General features: G+C 43.7%; 1 protein-coding gene across 1 annotated transcript in view; it reads right to left on the bottom strand.

Annotated features, from left to right (window-relative positions):
- pld1 (phospholipase D1) overlaps positions 1-15,281 on the bottom strand; it is a 152,495-nt gene that overhangs the window by 136,984 nt on the left and 230 nt on the right. The window lies entirely within an intron of this gene.

The raw sequence follows: 15,281 nt of genomic DNA on the forward strand, positions 1-15,281 counted from the left end.
CTTACTTATATGGACTACAGCTCCCAGACAGCATGGCCAATACAATAACTTAACATTGTTAACAATAACTATTAACTCCCCTGAAAAGACTCAGCAGAACAAATTTCACTAGGTGGTTTGGATGAAGAACACACAATATGAGTGCATATAAAATTCAACATGAAATGGCCAAAATTATGTCTTTGATTTCCTTGCAGAAAGTGTAATCAATTATATATTTGGGGTTTAACTGAGTAGGTTAATTGTGGACATTCTTCCTGGATGTGGAAAATTGGGAGATCTAACATTGCAGAAGGATCTTCATACACTGTTATCTCTCCATGTCAGGGAACTGATTATTCAGTTTTCAAACAACACTAAGCACTTCTTTTGTTCAGGAATATAACACACACCTGATAGATAAATACATGATGTAAAACCACCTTTCCATGCAACACCCGTCTAGATCAATACACTGAAGCCGTTTAGGTGGAAAGTGAAATATGGGTTGTTTGATTTATATTACAAAAGAAATACTTATTTTACAACAGCAAAATAAAACTGTTTTCACACTATATTATATAGAATCATAGAATAGTAGAGTTGGAAAAGACCTCATGGGCCATCCAGTCCAACCCCCTGCCAAGAAGCAGGAAATCGCATTCAAAGCACCCCCGACAGATGGCCATCCAGCCTCTGCTTAAAAGCCTCCAAGGAAGGAGCCTCCACCACAGTCCGGGGGGGAGAGTTCCACTGTCGAACAGCCCTCACAGTGAGGAAGTTCTTCCTGATGTTCAGGTGGAATCTCCTTTCCTGTAGTTTGAAGCCATTGTTCCGTGTCCTAGTCTGCAGGACAGCAGAAAACAAGCTTGCTCCCTCCTCCCTATGACTTCCCTTCACGTATTTGTACATGGCTATCATGTCTCCTCTCAGCCTTCTCTTCTGCAGGCTAAACATGCCCAGCTCTTTAAGCCGCTCCTCATAGGGCTTGTTCTCCAGACCCTTAATCATTTTAGTCGCCCTCCTCTGGACGCTTTCCAGCTTGTCAACATCTCCCTTCAACTGTGGTGCCCAAAATTGGACACAGTATTCCAGGTGTGGTAATATAGAATGTTAATACAGTAGATCTCCCATATCCTCAGGAGATAACCAAAAATAATAGTAAACCCTGTTATTTTCAATGATATGAACAACAGAGAAGAGGGTGCAATTTGTACTGAAAGCCCTAAGTGAGTAATAATTTGTGATACCATAGATAAGTGAAACTACATATATATTTCGCCACAGTTAGGTGGTTCATACTATATTGTATTCTGGAGGGCATCTAGTTTTGCTGTCTGAGACTCATCCCATTCCTAGACGGCAACACCATACAAAATCTGAGCTATAACTTTACTCTGGAATATTTTAAGGGCTCGGACAACTAGATGACCCCCTGCAGTGTTGTAAAATCTGAGGATTGCTCCAACAGTTTTCAAATCCACTGCTTTAGTGTGTCCTATATGGGTTTCCAGGATTATTAACACGCAGCACAATAGGACGTGACTTAGTGGGCTTCGTTATTTTTGTTTTTCTTACTCCCTTTCCTTGAAATGGGGAACAGAAAATACAATAGGACTAGTCCTAAGTCAACAACATACTATAAGGCTTCTAAACAACTATTATATTGTACTGAAAGGCCCAAGTGAGTACCATGGATAAGTGAAACGGTTTACCGCATATATTTTGCTGCAGTTAGGAGGTTCATACAGTATTTAAATATAGCAGAGTTAGACCTACCATTAGGCAAAATGAAGGTGTCACTTAAGGAAAAAATTCTTCCAGCAAAATGTAACAGGAGAGAGCCTTGTGCCCCCAGCTTTCCCTGCATTATTAACTAGCTAGTTGCCTCCCAATTTGATAAAGGAAGTTTTCTCATCACCAGTTAGTTTTTTGTACAGGGAATGCAGGGAAAAAGAAGACATCCCACTCTCTAACCCAGCCAGCAAAATTATTGCAGGACTGGAACTGAAATATATAGTGCATGCTTCACTTTTCATGGAGGTTCATAACTAGTTCCTGATGAAAAGGGTAATTAAAGTCAATGAGACTTCCAGGGCTCTTGAGACTGTTATATTCCTACCTGCCAATGGAATTGTGAGGCATCTATCAAGCAATTTCTTTCTAACCGTTTACCTCTACAAGTTCATGCATTGCAAAAGTCAGTGGTTTATCTCTGCTAAATGGCTATAATGATGAACAGTGTTTGGCCTACAAGCTAGAGCACATGTTATGCAATGGTGAAACCACTACTGAGGAACTATGAAGGAAGTTCTGTTTTTACAATCAGAATTCCTTAAATGAACCACTGTGCTTGTGCCGTCCGCCGGACAATAAAAAACTATAAAACTGAAACGTGCTGTCCTTTATCCAGGCGAACTGCAAATCCCTATAAGCTGTCCTATACATATTGAACGACTGAGTCTGGATAACTTCAAAAAGGATGTTTATTCATACAAGGTTGTAAACCTGGCACAGATCTTAAAGTTGCAGAAAATGAAACAAATTTCTATAGGTTTTAGGTACAGAATTATCCCTGGTTCCAGAAAGCAAAGGTGATTATAAAACCACTATACCCTAATCACGCTGCCTATATTAGAAGGAGAAACTCTTTCCTTCCCTATCTTTACAGCAAAGATTAGTTCTAGAAGCGACAGAATAACCCTGCTCCTCTAACTAGAATTCCTATTCCAGATCAGTATAATTCAATACTTATCTAATTTGGATAGGCTTAGATTGGCCTGGTTTTGAGGATGATTTGTCCCAGTTAGCCTTGCACAGCTCCAGCACGTTGGAAGACTATAGCCAGAATGAAGCTCCAAAATGGAGACTAGACCCTGGTAAAAAGGGCGGTCCTAAGATGTTGCATTCTTTGACCAATCACTGCAAAGAAAACTGCAGCCAGCTCTTGCAGATTCCAAGCCATTCTTCCTAGGCCCTTGCAGCCAGAGGCTCAAACAAAATGCAAAGGAGGGAAAACAAACAAACGACCAATAGGTAAGGCAAACCATCGTCCTGGGGGACGGAACACTCCCCGCTAAATTCCCAGGATATGGGAATTTACCAATCAAAAACATACAAACACCTTTGTATACACAACAATACAAACACTAGAACTTTAAACATCTCCAATAAGCAACACGAGGTCACTAATTGGTCTGTCCAAAATGGACACTTTGCCTCTGTTGCAAGTCTTTAATTGAACTTTCCTGACCTTACCGTCCGGGCAAGGAAAGGTCTTTAATACAATGCCCATGGGCCACGCATGGCGGGGCAAGTCTTTGTCCTTTAACAACACAACGTTGTTAACCTCAATGTTGTCCTGTGGGCTTTGCCAGATTCTTCTAGCTTGAAGCTGGCTTAAGTACTCAGCTTTCCACCTTTTCCAAAAGTGGTTGGCCAAGGACTGCACCTGTTTCCACAGGGCACGGTGAGTTCCGTCCGGAACTGGCAACATGACGTCCTTCCATCCTGGCACCTTTTGTGTCAAAATAAGTGCAGGAGTCAGTGGTTGTAAGTTCTCAGGGTCACTGGTAAGGGGAACCAGCGGCCGGTTGTTGATAATTGCGGTAACTTCCGCCATAAGTGTCACCAAAACATCATGCGTCAATGACCTATGACTCAAAAACATGGCATTAAGGATTTTGCGACTAATACCAATCATCCTCTCCCAAACACCACCCATATGGGAGGCGTGAGGAACATTGAAAGTCCACATAATTTGTTCAGTATTCGTAAAGTTCTGAACCTTTGGGTCTCTCCCAAACCTAGACACACAATTGAGTTCTTTGGTCGCACCTACAAAATTGGTGCCACAGTCCGACCGAATTGACTTAATTGGCCCTCTGAGGGCTATGAACCTTTTCAATGCGTTTAAAAATGATGAAGTGTCCATCCCTTCTATGACTTCTATATGGACAGCTCGTATTACTAAACAAGTAAACAAAACTGCCCACCTCTTGTTATTTACAACACCACCCCTGGTTTTCCTAGTGACAACCTCCCAAGGACCAAACACATCGATTCCCACATGGGAAAAGGGTGGGTCTGTCAAAGTCCTATCCTGAGGTAGTTCTGCCATCAACTGACTTTGACAGTTTCGCCTAAGGCGCCTGCATTTAACACATTTGAAAATACAACTGTTGACCAACCTTTTGGCATTAACTACCCACAGACCTTCATTTCTAAGGGCTGCCTCAGTTAGAGTTCTACCCTGATGATGGATCCTTTCATGGTGATGCCGAACGAGCAGCAATGCAGTGTGACTATTAGGGGGTATGACGATGGGGTTTTTTATGCACGCCTTGAGTTTAGCTTTGGCTAACCTTCCTCCAACTCTCAAAATACCCTCCTTGTCTAGAAATGGGTTTAACTCATTTAGAAGACTTTGATTAGGGATGTTGAGCCCTTGCTCTAGCCTAGCTATTTCCTGCTTGAAAGCAGATCTCTGTACTGACTTGAATATGACGCTCTTAGCCTTTATCATATCCTGGACCTGTAAAGGCTCACTATCTTTGCAAGCTAAACGATGTATAAGCCTAGCAACTGCTCTAAGAAGACTGTGCCACTCCGAAAAACATTCAAAACGGTGTGGTTCCAGGCAAGATCTTTGGCCCATCTTGATTTCTGTGGTTGATTTGCAGGTTTTCACCTCTGCACTTCGTGAGACTTGAGCATTCATAATGTCCGAAAACCTTTGCTCATCTTTCGAGAGCGCTGTGGCTTCGTCTCTCTCAGAGACTTTGAAGATGGAGGAATACTCTGGAGTTATTGCTTGGCAGTAGACTGAGATGTGACTTAGGCAACTGCGCACAAGTGTAGGACGTCCACCTTTAAGCACCTGTGCTTGATTGGAGTCCAACGACGATGGTGGGTGCATCTTGTTTATGCACACTGGGCCTGTAACTGTCCAGCCTAGTGGTAGCAGCTGAGCAATGGGCGCCCCTGGAGGTCCCTTAACTTGGTCGTTCACATAGAACAAGTTCGGACAGTCCGCACCAAGCAGAAGGGCAATGTCCACATCTGGACGGAAAGCAGGTATGGCATTCTTTAATCGTCGCAAATGTGGATGAGCCTCCACAACTTCTCTAGTTACAATTTGTTTTTTGTTCCGAGGGATGGAGGAACACTCAATCAGGTCTGGCAACTTGAACTGCCTCTTCTGGTCGCAAGAGGAGACAACAAAGCCAGATGCTATGCGACCCTGCAACTTCTTTTTTCCTGCACACGTAGTCATAGTGTAGTCAACCATCTTGGTTTTAAGGTCAAACATGCGGAAGAACTCTGGAGTAGCCAGGGAGGCGTCGCTCTGTGAATCCAGGGCCACATAGAGTCTCTTTCTAAGCCAAGGGCTCTTGGCTGGATATACATCCGCTAGGCAGATAGGATGACAAACTCTGTACTGGTGCGAGTCAGAACACAGCTCTGTACAGGCGACTGCTGAAACCTCCACCTGCATCTCTGGTACGACTGGCTTGTCGGTGTCTTCGACTGCTGACTTTTCTTTTGGTGAAACGTTCCCTTTGGGGTGGGAGATGACACTGGAGTTGTGCATTGCGGTGCAATGCTTGAGGCTGTTGCATTTCTCACACTTGACGTTTTCTTTGCAGTTGGACGCAAAGTGTGGAGTTGCTCCACAGCATCTAAAGCAGATTCCCTGCTTTTGAACTAGCTGTTGCCTTTCTTTGTATGACTTTCTACTAAACTCCCTGCAGTTGGCCAAGCTGTGAGGCTTTTGGTGGATAGGGCAAAGCAACTCTTTTACCTCCGACCTGGGTTCATCAGTCTTGTGTTGAGTTTCGACTGCCTTTACGCTGACAGGTCTATTGGCCTCTCTAGGTGGTTTCTTGTCCACTTCAGATGCCTTCCCTGGATGGGTCCCTTGGTATAAGGTGGGGAGGCCCGTCTGCGGATCATTCCTTTCTCTGGCCGCCCTGGTGATGAACTGGACCAAATGAGAAAATGGAGGGTATGCCTGGGAGTGGGCCTCCTTGTAGTTGAAGACCTCCTGTCCCCAGCGTTCTTGCAAAGTGAAGGGCAGCTTGGTCAAGATCTGCCTCTGGGACAGGTGCTGATCGAGGCACTTCAAACCGGGCAGTTCTGGATTCTCCTTGGCCGACTCTAATTCCGTAAGGAGATCGCTGAGGTCCCACAAGAGTTTGAAGTCTTTGAGTTTCAAAGCTGGGAACCTTTGGAGCTTGTCCATAAGAGATGCTTCAATCTCTGTGCTGGCCCCATACCTCTGCTGCAACCTGGCCCAGGCCTTTTCCAGGGCTTTGTCGGGATCGGCTACGTGGGCTGCGTAGATCTTCTTAACTTGTGAGGATGAGGCTGGGCCCAACCATGCAGCCAGAAGAGTCAGTTCTTCCTCAGGCAATAACTTTAAGTCTCTGATTGCTCTCTGGAAGGTGGCCTTCCAGAGAAGAAATTCCTCAGGCTTGTCCGAAAACTTTTCGACACCCTTGTCCTTAAGATCTCTTCTGGGGCTTCTGATGATGGAGACAAGCTGGGACTCTGGCGTCGAAGGGAACAATTGAGGAGTTTGCTGTTGTGGAGTGGACTCCCACCGTGCACCTTGCGTCAACCTTTGGCCTCTTGGAGGGATGACATCGACCACTGACGAATCGGTGGCTCCCTGTGCAGCTGTCTGTAAGGGCCAACTAGCACTTGGCCTTGAGGCCCTGATTGACTGACCTAGGGATTTAGCAGGAGGCACAGGTAGCTCGGGCAAGGGTGAGCTCCCCGCTATGACGCTCTGCTCTGCAGGAAACTCAAAAGTGACTTTGGGGCCCTGCTCTGGGTAAGGAGAGAAGTCTTCCTGTTCCTCATCCGAAAACTGGCTGTTCATGCTGCCAAGGTGCGCAAACACTTTGGCAGAAGGATCCTGTATTGGTAACTGGCTTACATTTTCTTCTGTGAGTGGCTCAATTAGGGCTTTGGCCAAAGTCTCAGCCCTTACCCTTTTGGCTGCGGCATCCATCTTTATTCTAAGCATTTCTATTTCACATTGCCTTTGGGCCTGTTCTATTTGCATTTTGCTTTGCAGTCGTTGCTCTTCTTCTTTAAAGGGAAGGGTGAGATCAGCTGCCTTAGCATCAGCCTCCGCCCCCGCTACCTTGCTCTTTAGCTCCAGACGTGCAGCCTCCTTAATGTGCAAGGCAGCTAGGGAAGAGATGGCACTCCCAGCAGCAGAAGACTTGCTAGAGTGGCTATGTTTAGATGATGCACACTCCCTTAGTTTAGATACCTGGCTAGAGCGGTTGGACTTAAGACTAAGTGCCACAGCAGGTGATTTTAAAAGATTGGTCTCATGGCTGCATAAGGAAGACTGATTTCCTTTTGGCTCAGACCTTAGATTAACAGGTGGAGAACTAAATTCCAAGGCATCTAGAATTGCCCTCACCTTATTTTCTTTCTCATTAGTGTCAGCTAAGACACTCACTATTTCTAACTCTGAATCCTTGGCGTTAATGCGCTCGAGGACCTGGACTATCTTAGACACCAAACCCCTCCAGAGACCGAAGGTCTCTTCAAGGTCGGTCTGTAATATGGATGGCACCCTTGTAATACCCAAGCTCTCAATTCTGTCCATCAATGTTACAATTCGCTCCCATGCCGAACCTAACCTCACATGGAGGAGCTCCTTTTCATCTATTAGATGGGCTAGCATCTTGGCTGAAGGGTGCTTTATCCTTTGGGGCCTTTCATTCCTACTTTCAGCCTCAGAAGGAGGTATACCATCTGTATCATCTTGAAATTGCATAGACATTATGTATTCTTAATAGCAAGTAAATTTACAACAAAAGCAAATACAACATACCAGCAAGTAAATTTACAATAAAAGCAAATGCAATATATAATACAATGCACAACACTTAACCATAGCAATATATATCACTAAGTAACTATACTTTACAAAGATTGTGACCTTTGGCGCCAGATTTTAGTGGGCAAGCTGCAAAATGCCAACTGACAGCAACTTGCCACTTGATACCTCCCTTGCCCGAGTGACGTAAACTGCCAAAACGGCGACTTCGCCAAATTTTCAAGCACCTCGTGCTCTGCGGCTCGAGGCCTGCCGCCGAAGGAGCACCGAGGCTGGCTTTGGAAAGGAGGAGAGAAAAGACGCCTCCTCCCCGCTGTGAAGGGAGGTCACCACCGCAGGACGATGAAGCAGGTCACCACCGCCAGGCGATGAGGCAGGTCACCACCGCAGGACGATGAGGCAGGTCACCACCGCAGGACGATGAGGCAGGTCGAAGCCGGCCGAGTGCTCCGGCCGAACTCGCAGCAGCGTTGCCAGGCCTGTCCAGGTTCTAGCCTGGTTCTGGTGGGCTTCACGCCTCAGAGCCAGCCAAAGAACTGTCGCTGGTGCTCCGCGGCTCGAGGTCTACCGCCGAGGGAGCCCTGGACGTTGCTGGGAACTGCACAGCCTGTGCAAACCCAGAAAGCCACTGGGCCACGTGCGCACACGCGAGCCAAATAGCAAGGAAATAGAGCCCCACTATTTGACTCCTTCAGGTCTGAGAGCGGGCTCCACTGCCTCAGACGCTGGTAGAGTCTTTAGGTATGCAGACTGAGCTCAGGCGGAAAAGCCGCGGCCTAAACTAAACTTCCTAAACTATAAAAAACTATAAGCCGTGCAAGCTAGCTCAAGCGGAAAAACCGCTGATCTACCTCAAAACTGTGCCGTCCGCCGGACAATAAAAAACTATAAAACTGAAACGTGCTGTCCTTTATCCAGGCGAACTGCAAATCCCTATAAGCTGTCCTATAGATATTGAACGACTGAGTCTGGATAACTTCAAAAAGGATGTTTATTCATACAAGGTTGTAAACCTGGCACAGATCTTAAAGTTGCAGAAAATGAAACAAATTTCTATAGGTTTTAGGTACAGAATTATCCCTGGTTCCAGAAAGCAAAGGTGATTATAAAACCACTATACCCTAATCACGCTGCCTATATTAGAAGGAGAAACTCTTTCCTTCCCTATCTTTACAGCAAAGATTAGTTCTAGAAGCGACAGAATAACCCTGCTCCTCTAACTAGAATTCCTATTCCAGATCAGTATAATTCAATACTTATCTAATTTGGATAGGCTTAGATTGGCCTGGTTTTGAGGATGATTTGTCCCAGTTAGCCTTGCACAGCTCCAGCACGTTGGAAGACTATAGCCAGAATGAAGCTCCAAAATGGAGACTAGACCCTGGTAAAAAGGGCGGTCCTAAGATGTTGCATTCTTTGACCAATCACTGCAAAGAAAACTGCAGCCAGCTCTTGCAGATTCCAAGCCATTCTTCCTAGGCCCTTGCAGCCAGAGGCTCAAACAAAATGCAAAGGAGGGAAAACAAACAAACGACCAATAGGTAAGGCAAACCATCGTCCTGGGGGACGGAACAGTGCTCTACACTACGCAGACAATTTTACAGGTGAAGGATGAACATACCGTGTTTCCCCGAATATAAGACAGTGTCTTATATTATTTTTTGCTCCCAAAGATGTTCTAGGTCTTATTTTCAGGGGATGTCTTATTTTTCCATGAAGAAGAATTCACATTTATTGCTGAACAAAAAAATGAACATTTATTATATACTGTACAGTAGTTGTCATCACAAACCAACATAACCAAACCAGACAAACTATGACTTCTGTCAAGAATGTCTTGTTACTACTGTCTAAATATAAATAATGTAACATTTTAATATATTATTACCATTATTTCCATGTACAACTGGTGTGTACATTTACCAATCCTGCAAGTTCTGGTGTTTTGTTTGGCGGGCGCCGGGCATGCTTCCAAACAAAAACTTTGCTAGGTCTTACTTTCGGGGGAGGCCTTATATTTAGCAATTCAGCAAAACCTCTACTAGGTCTTATTTTCTGGGGATGTCTTATTTTCGGGGAAACAGGGTAGAAAAACAGCAACACCACTTCAGAGAATCTGCTGAGAAATGGCTCATCTGTGACTTTTTATGGCCAGTTTTCATCCCTTCAGCTTTTTGTGGGAGTCTGTATACCTTAACGACACCAGATCCCACTTGATCTTGGAAACTAAACAGAATTCAGGCTGATTAAAACCAGGTGCTCTAAGCTATATTTCAGAAGGAGAAACTGGTAAAACCACCTCAGAGTATTCCTTCCCTAAGCAAACGTTTAGAAAATTAATAGGGTCGCTTGCAACAGGAAACTTGAAGGCACAAACACACAGAGATGAAATTTTAAGGAAGTTTAGGACTGAATCACTCTAACAAGCCAATATTTCTGCCTTCATCACTCTTTCATCACTCAAAAGACAACTGCACCTGAACACACATACATGTGTGCACATATGCATAAATGTGCACAAATATTTACAAACTCCAATAATTCACAGGAAAATTTTGGCAGCCTGAAATTGGGGCCCTGCAGATATTGTTAGATTTCATCTCCATAATGGTATTTGCAGCCCAATCATATCTGGAAAGTACACATTGTTCACCCTACTGGACAACAACAACACCAACAACAATAACATGCTTGAGTCTGTTTCCATTGCATCATTTGAAGTGAAGAGAGGACACAGTATGTCCCAATTCATGAAGCTAGAATCCACAGACAGCTTCTGCATAACTTTTTCTGTAGTTTTCTCTCTTTGTCAAATACATTCCCCAGGGAAATAAGCATGGCTTCATCTGTGCTGGCTTCCAGAAGAGCCATTATAGTTCTTTTATTCCTGTAAAACATTTTGCCCTATGTTACATAGATACAACCATGAAATAGCAGATCTTGGGAAATTACTTTTCCATTACTTTTTCACTATAATACACACACACACACACACACACACACCACTCCCTCTAGCCATGTTGACTGGGGGGGAGGTATTCGGGCACATGTCATCCAAAAAGTACATTTTTCAAACTCTGGAAAGTATGTATGTCAGCTATCCATTTTTCAGAATGGCAGTTCAGTTTTCACCTGGCCATCTTTTGTACTGCATTAATAAATGAATGATAATGACCTAAATAAATGACATATCTCCAATGTAATTCAACAATAAGAATTGTTTTCTAAAGGAAGTAAAGTGCCTCTAGCCCAGGTGTTTATTCAAATGGATTAAATTGGTATGACACTCTTTGCTTAAACATGGGAACACCTATTGACTAATCCACCCAGTGCCCTTTGATAGTGAGAAACTGAAGGCAAAATGATATGAATTATGCTGCTTTAATTCTCTCCTCTAGTAGAAACTACTATTGTCACATAACTAAGTTTAAAATATAATGTGTATTAAGTAAAGTAGACCAGAGCACTAGTTTGATGTTTGTGTGCTTGTATTTTTATTTATAACATCTATAAATTGCTTAATAAAACACAAGCTTTGAAGCTGCAAAGCCTGTTTTGAGTCACAGCCTTAAATGAAGAGTAAGAAGAGATTGCAAAATTCAATTGGATTAGTTATTTTAGGTGTGTACAGATGTTGGACTGCACCAAAAGATTCTGGGTTCAAATTTACAGTCTTGCCATTATTTACATTCCTCGGCAACCTTAAGTAAAGTCTGAAGTCCATATAGTCCATATAATCCAATTAAATGTGAATTCCCTTCATATATTTCATCTTTAGGGTGAAATTGGAAATTTTTGGCTGTATTTGTTTTAAAATAACAACAACGAACAGCAAATAGAAAGTGGCAATGTGGATTAAGGCAGCATGTTAGCTCAGGGATCATTTTTGTGCAGCATGTGGCTGCCACTGAGCTGATACGATTCTACACCAACTTGTGTGGTCAGTGCAGATGTGGCCACGGGCAGCTGTGGAAACAAACCAAGGAAAAGCCATGGCTGCAATTTTGCACATGGCAGAACAACAAGCCAGACTAGACCATAGCTACCAAATATGGTTTGCAGAGATAGATTCAGACACAACAAGCCATAATTCAACAATCCTCAATCTGGTTTACTGTTTTGTGAGAGCCTGGCCATTAAATCATACCATCTCAAGCACTACACTCCATCTAGCCCCTTATTGGCTTTTCCCTCTTGCAAAATCTTAAGCTGATATCTTTCCTAGGCTCCATTCCCTTAGTGCATTTTGATGAGAGATTACATGGCCTGAACTTTGGGCCTGAGTTACACCCCTTTCACAATGGATATTGAAGCAGATCAGGTGTGAGTCAAGAAAAAACCAAAGCAAAGGCACAAAGGCTTGATGAGGTTTTAGGAGTTCAGTGCTGTTTGCACAACATCTCAGAATGTATTTCTTTGTTCAGCGATCAATCTTTGAAGCCCACTGGGTTATCTGTAAAGTCTTTCCTGCAACACTGCAGGTGAAGCTAAAATATATTCAATACCATGATTCACACCGTTTCTGATTTTTAGGAATGAATACTGATGGTTTTTTTGCAGGCAAGATAGTATTTCCCACAGGCAAGATGGAATCAACACTAAGCTTGGTGATGTCCTGAAATTTGCAGACATATACTAAAATCTTAAAGGGAAAAAAGACACCCAGTAGTCACAGAATGCTGAGAGGAAGCAGAATAGTAAAGAGTATCTTGAAGGTAAGCCTAACTGCTGGGACACTGAAGACAAGAATTTCAAACTGCAATGTTTGTTGCAATACCAGCTTGGTTATTTAAAAACCTCACAATCTGTGGTACTTATTGTTAGCTTTCTTTGCTTTCCTCTTTTCTTTTGGGACAAAGCAAACTGTTTCCAACAACTTGGGATTTTGTGTGTTTATTCAGAAAAAAGATACAATAACTTCAGTGGACATCAAGTTAAGCATTACTCCCTTTTGGTAAACAGTGTGGTATAGTGCTTTGATTAAAGTCCCATCTACACAGGCCCAAACACCTGGAAGAAAGTGGGATAAAGGTTGGTGATTTGAAGCATATTTTTTAAAAACTTTTACCCCGCTTTCTCCCCATGGGTGGGACTCATTTTTCCATTAAGAGAACAAAATTAAAAGAAAACTTCTGATGGAAGTCTTAATACCTTTTGCTGTTCCCTTCGAACCACATTAACCAAACCTTTTGGGATGCTGTGAGACCATTTCCCAGCACTCATGGCTCAGTGTGAGAACTTTCCTTAAATTACAGGGATTTTTAATCCCACTCCCATGCTCCAGATTAAGCAGCTGTTGGAAGGGCCCTAGGACTCTGGGAGACCATGGGTTCAAATCTCCACTCAGACAAAGAATTTTTGAGTGATCTTGGACAAGTCATATTCTCTTAATCTCAGAGGAAAGCAGTGGCAAAGCTATTGAAAAAGGCTTGCCAGAAAACCCCCCGATAGTTGAAGCACACAACAACAACTAGGTAGTGGCTCAGACTAGTCCAGTTATTTTTCTTTCAGAAAGATGTAAACACATGCTCCAGTCTTCAGTAGAACTCAATTAACATTAAAGGCCATGTATTTATGTGAAAAAGGAGCTCTTGGTGGTGCAGCTGATTAAACTTGCTGATCGAAAGGTTCAAATCGGTGGTTCAAATCCGGGAAGCAGGGTGAGCTCCCACTGTCAGCCCCAACTTCTGCCAATCTAGCAGTTTGAAAACATGCAAATGTGAGTAGACCAATAGATACCACTCTGGCGAGAAGGTAACTGTGCTCCATGCATTCATGCTGGCCACATGACCTTGGAAGTGTCTACGGACAACGCTGGCTCTTCGGCTTAGAAATGGAGATTAACACCAACTCCCAGAATCAGACACTACTAGACTTAATGTCAGGGGAAAACCTTTACCTTACTATGTATGTGAAAGAGTCTTCAAGTTACCTGTTGACCCCATAAATTCTTTAAAGGGTTTTCCTAGCCAAGGAACATTCAGAGCTGGTTTTGCCAGTTCTTTCCTCTGAAATTTAGCCTAGAGCACTTGCTATTTTTTAAGCGTTCTCTCATCTAAGTACTAACCATGCCTGACCCTGCTTAGCTCCCAAGATCAGATGCCTTTAGGGCATTTAGCCAGGCATCCTAGCTTAACAGTACTTCCTCTTAAGAATGCCACTGAAGTCCAAATTCAATAGAAAGTTAATTGTGTGAATCCATGAGCTCTGGGGCATGAATCTCTTGGTGTGGAAGTGGAAGGGATGGAATCATTCAGGCCATAGAATGCCATAGAATGGGGAAGTTAGTCAGTCAGTTAGTTCCCACTGTTCTCACACCACAAACACCACAAAACAAACATGCTGCTGCTACATGTCGTGCATCCTTTATCCTGAATGTGAATCTGTTGTCAAAGGCTTCCATGACTGGGTTGTTGTATGTTTTCCATGCTGTATGGCCATGTTCCAGAAGTATTCTTTCCTGATATTTCACCCACATCTATGGAGCCCCCGATGGTGTAGTGGGTTAAAGCCTTGCAACTTTGGGTTGCTGACCCGAAGGCTGCCAGGTTCAAATCCAGCCCGGGAAGAGCACAGATGAGCTCCCTCTATCCGCTCCAGCTCCATGCGGGGACATGAGAGAAGCCTCCCATAAGGATGGTAAAAACATCAAAAACATCCAGGCATCCCCTGGGCAACGTCCTTGCAGACGGCCAATTCTCTCACACCAGAAGCGACTTGCAGTTTCTCAAGTCGCTCCTAACATAAAAAAAAACAATGCACATCTATGGCAGGCATCCTCAGAGGATGCCTGCTATAGATGTGGGCAAAACATCAGGAGAGAATGCTTCTGGAACATGGCCATACAGCCTAGGAAACATACATTTCTTGCTGTGAATCTTTCGGGCTGTATGGCCATGTTCCAGAAGCTTTCTCTTCTGACCATACAGCCCTAAAGACTCACAGCAACCCAGTGCTTCCAGCCATGAAAGCCTTTGACAATGTCATAGGTCTTCTCTTGTCTCTGGAGAAGATCATGGATCAACTTCAGTTACCAGAATCCACAAAGCAGAGAGAGAGGGGGGATGAGGGATGACTGAGTCTCAGGCACTCTGCTCACCCACATAGTTGCAAAATATTAATAATACTTCCTGGTCATTTCTTTTCCCAAAATAAAGATTCTGTTTCTAGACAAGCACACAATAATGCAGGAAGGAGCACTGTTATTTATAAAGCCTGGGAAATGTATTAGGTCTCCTCCTGGAATAGTGGCCACTTCCTCTTCAGTCTGGAAAACTTACTTTTCAGACTGTTCTGAGTTGGCTCCTGGCTGCCCTGAAAGTAACTTTTCCAGGCTTCTCTCCCTGTCCCTGGAATCAGATGGGAGGAAGAAGGAAAAGAAGGCAAGGAGAGGCGTCTGCCATAGGAGCCAATGGGGAAAATGAGAGAAGGAAGCAGA

Source organism: Anolis carolinensis, chromosome 3 (genome assembly GCF_035594765.1).
Source record: "Anolis carolinensis isolate JA03-04 chromosome 3, rAnoCar3.1.pri, whole genome shotgun sequence".
Taxonomy (NCBI): domain Eukaryota; kingdom Metazoa; phylum Chordata; class Lepidosauria; order Squamata; family Dactyloidae; genus Anolis; species Anolis carolinensis.